Below are 4,325 nucleotides of genomic sequence, written 5' to 3'. Positions count from 1 at the left end.
CTGCCTCAAACTGATTGGCAAACTGCAGCGGGAAGGCCAGGGAGGGTTGGGGGGGCAGGAGGGAGCGGGGTAAGAGATCAACCAAAGGACTTGTATGCATGCATATAAGCATAACCAATGGACATAAGACACTGGGGGATAGGGGAGGCTAGGGGACTGTCTAGGGCAGGGGGAAAAAGTGGACACATATGTAATACCCTTTGTAATAGAAAATTAAAAAAAAAAGAGTTACAGTAATGAAATAAATCCAAAAAAATAAAATTCAAACAGACTGATAATTACTAACAAAATAGAATCAATAATCAAAAACTCAGAAGAGAACTAAGATGTATGTGTAGGTAAACTCCTGTACTTACTGCCTCCCACAACCACAATAAAATTACAACTAAAATACAGACAACCATCACCCAGAGCTGCCTGAAAGCTGGCTGCCTGGAAGTCCTACAACTAGAGAAGTAAAGAAGAAAGCACACAGAGGCTGGTAGGAGGAGTAAAGGCACAGAACGGGCTGGTCCAACACGTGTGGTGTTTTCTGAATTGGGAGGGAGATTTTCTCTGCGGGGGCCACTCATGAGTAGCAAAGGATCCCAGCCACATACCAGACCCCCAGCCCAGGCTCCCAGAGCTGGGAAGAGAAGTCTCCACAACTACAGGCTGTAAAAACCAGCGGGGATTGTAGCTGAGTGACACAGAGGCTGCTGAAGACTCAGATGTTCCATTTAAAGGGCTGGCAAATGAACTTACTCAGACTGCCAGCACCGGGCAGCTTTGGGGGACCCAGATACATAGAGGGAGGAAATGGATTGTCTGGCATCTGGGCAGGACTTGGGGATGGCTCTTTCCCAGACAGGGATTCCTGTGCTGGGACATCCCCTGTCGCAGAGCAGGCAGCCATATCAACCTGGAGCACACTGTTTGCTCCAGCCTGGTGATTTCTTGAGACACTGTCCCATCCAATTTGCAGCCCCACCCAACCTGTTTGCAGCAGCTTTTCCATATGAACGTCCTGTCCTGGCTCAGGCTTCAGACTAAAATCTAAATCTAAATCTAAATCTAAAATCTCTGAAACAAGCGGTAGCTGTTGACAGTATGCCCCAAACCTATCATTAAAAGGCCCAAGATCCAGCACTTTGCCTTACTTCACAGCTGGGCCTCACCTGAGAATCTCTAAGCCCACTACCAACAGCAAATAGCAGCTGTATGCAGATCCTTCTGTAGCTCCTGCTGTGTGGCCCCAGGCAGTGGCTAACTTTGCTCCTCCCTGAAAGTCCTAGAGCCAGTGCACCCAGTGGACAGCTTCAGACCATTGCAGATTACAATTCTACACATCCACAAGTGACACACTCCATAGGCAAACTCAGTGACCACCAGATCCTCACTGAAGCAAGTCCTGCTCCAAAGGGGTGTTTCCTGTATAGCAGCTCTCCCACTATAGTTGCAGGCACATTCCATTGGCCTGGAGGCCAGCTCCTCCCAGTGATGCCAACAGGATCAAGGCTCAAGAACAAGATTTTGCACATAGCCCACACAGGAGCCCACCTACACAAGGCCACTCTACCGATTCCAGGAGACATAGCAACTCAGAAACAAACACAGGGAAGCAGCCAAAATGTGGAAAACAAAAAACATGTCACAAATGAAAAAAATGGAAGCAAGCAAACTACTGGATACAGAGTTCAAAATCACAGTCATAAAGTGGATCTTCATGAGACTTTCAAGGATCTTAGTGAGAATGTCAAAACTGGGACAACTTCAAGAGTACCAACATTTGCATCACGGCAGTGCCAGGAGGAGAAGAGAGAGACAGCAAGATATTGAAAACTTGTTTGAAGAAATGACAGAAAACCTCCCCTACCTGGAGAAAGAAATAGACTTACAAATCCAGGAAGTGCAGAGTCCCAAACAAGAGGAACCCAAAGAGGCCCACACCAAGACACATCATAATTAAAATACCATGGGTTAAAGATAAAGAGAGAATCTTAAAAGCAACAAGAGAAAAGCAACAAGGGAGTGCCCATACGAATGTTGGCTGATTTCTCAGCAGAAACTTTGCAGGCAAGCAGGGAGTGGCAAGAAATATTCAAAGTGAACAACCAGGAAGATTAGTAAGGACCTACAACCAAGATTACTTTGCCCAGCAAAGCTCTCATTTAGAATTGAGGGTCAGATAAAGAGCTTCACAAATAAGGGCTTGCATGCCGGAGAAGCCCCTGCACTCAGGTGCCGGGCGCCCATGAGGAGCCTCCCTGACACCCGAGCAGCCTTTTCTGGGAGAGCCAGACCACAGCCGCTGGGACCACAGGGGCAGATCGGGTTCCCCATGGGTTCGTGCAGGAGCTGGTCTGCGAGGCCGGTGGGAGAAAGTGTGCTGCCTGCCTGGCTTTCATGAGGCGCCACTGTGCAGCCCAGAGGCCCATGCTGTGCCCAGGCCCACAGAGTCGGGCTGCGCTCACTGCATCTCCGTGTGGGGACTCGGGCGCCCTGACTCAGGCAGAGGGGGGCACGTGGAGGCCCTGGGTCCCAGGTGCTGCTACGGCCCAGAGGTCAGCTAGGACCTACCCTTCCACGCCAGACATTCGCGCTTTGATTGCTGCTGAATTTAGTGCACTGGGCCTCTAGTATTCTCAATAATAAAAGTTAAAAGAAAATAAAAAAAACTCACAACATCCCAGCTGGTATGGCTCAGTGGTTGAGTGCTGACCTATGAACCAGGAGGTAATGGTTGGATTCCTGGTCAGGGCACATACCTGGGTTGCAGGCTCGATTCCCAGTAGGGAACATGCAAGAGGCAACCAATCAATGATTTTCTCTCATCATTGATATTTCTCTCTCTCCTTCTCCCTTCCTCTCTGAAATCAATAAAAATTTTTTTAAAAATCCCCAAAACCCATAACAAACAAAAAAGTCCCAAGCAGATGGCATCACAGGTGTATTTTACTAAACATTCAAAGAGAAATTAACATTGATCCTCTTCAAATTACTCCAAAAATTTCAAGATGAAGGAAGACTCCCAAGCTCATTTTATGAGGGGCCAGCATTACCCTGATTCCAACAAAGACATAACAAAAAAAGAAAATTATAAGGCAATATCCCTGATGAACGTAGACACACAAGTCCTCAATAAAATATTAGCAAATCGGACCCAGCAATATTTTAAAAAGATCATACACCATGATCAAGTAGCATTTATTTCTGGGATGCAAGGTTGCTTCAATATCCACAAATCAATTAACATGATACACCACTTGAACAAAATGAAGGATATGCCCTGGCTGATGTGCACCAAAAGGTTGCTGGTTCAATTCCCAATCAGGGAACATGATTGGGCTGTAGGTTCAATTCCCAGTAAGGAGTGTGTAGGATGCAGACAACTGATGTTTCACTCTCACTTCACATCGATTTCTTTCTTTTTCTCTCTTCTTTCTCTTCTCTTCTCTTCTCTTCTCTTCTCTCTTCTCTTCTCTTCTCTTCTTTCTCTCTCTCTCTCTCTCTCTCTCTCTCCCCCCCAAGAATCAATAAAAACATGTCTTAAAAAGATAAAAATGATATAATCATATCAAAAGATGCTTAAAGAGTATTTGACATAATCTAGCATTCATTTATGATATAAATTCTCAGCAAAGTGAGACTACAGGAAATATGCCTCAACATAATAAAGGCCATCTGTGACAAACCCACAGGTGATATCATATTCAACAGTGAAAGGCTAAATGCATTTTTCTTAAAGATCAGTAATAAGATATGGGTGTCCACTTTCACCACTTCTATTCAACACAGTATTGAAAGTCCTAGCCACAGCAATCAGGCAAAAAGAAAAGAAATAAAACGCATCCAATTGGAAAGGAAGAACACTGTCATTATTTGCAGATGACATATCATATATAGAGACCCCTATAAGATTCAACCAAAAAACTCTTACAACTAATAAGCTAATTCATCAAAGTAGGATAAAAAAGAAATATTCAGAAATTTGGTTGCATTTTATAAACCAATAACAAATTATCAGAAAAAGAAATTATATAAACAATCCCATTTACAATTGTATAAAAAAATACTGAGGAATAAATTCAAGCAAGAAGGTAAAAGATCTGTACTCAAAAAATTATAAGACATTGAAGAAAGAAACTGAAGAAGACACAAATAAATAAAAAGCATATACAGTGCTTATGGATAAAAAGAATTAACTTATTTTATTGTCTAAAGTTTTACATGATGTCTTCTTTTTCACCAACTGACCCCTCCACCCCCAGCCATTCCCACCCTGGATAGCCCCCACCGCCCCCGTGTCTGTGTTCATTGGTTATGCTAATCCGCATGCATACAAG

General features: G+C 44.0%; 1 protein-coding gene and 1 long non-coding RNA gene across 3 annotated transcripts in view; one reads left to right on the top strand and one right to left on the bottom strand.

Annotated features, from left to right (window-relative positions):
* HMG20A (high mobility group 20A) overlaps positions 1-4,325 on the bottom strand; it is a 176,199-nt gene that overhangs the window by 26,829 nt on the left and 145,045 nt on the right. The gene's annotated exons all lie outside the window — the stretch shown is intronic.
* The window catches only part of LOC107184181, a 22,184-nt gene continuing 19,767 nt past the window's right edge, over positions 1,909-4,325 (top strand). The window contains exon 1 of the long non-coding RNA XR_001515013.1: positions 1,909-1,958. This is a non-coding gene — a long non-coding RNA (uncharacterized LOC107184181). The remainder of the gene's footprint in view (positions 1,959-4,325) is intronic.

Source organism: Myotis davidii, unplaced genomic scaffold (genome assembly GCF_000327345.1).
Source record: "Myotis davidii unplaced genomic scaffold, ASM32734v1 scaffold1052, whole genome shotgun sequence".
Classification (NCBI taxonomy): domain Eukaryota; kingdom Metazoa; phylum Chordata; class Mammalia; order Chiroptera; family Vespertilionidae; genus Myotis; species Myotis davidii.
Note: the sequence above shows the minus strand (reverse complement) of the source record. Positions and strands in the feature narration are given on the sequence as shown.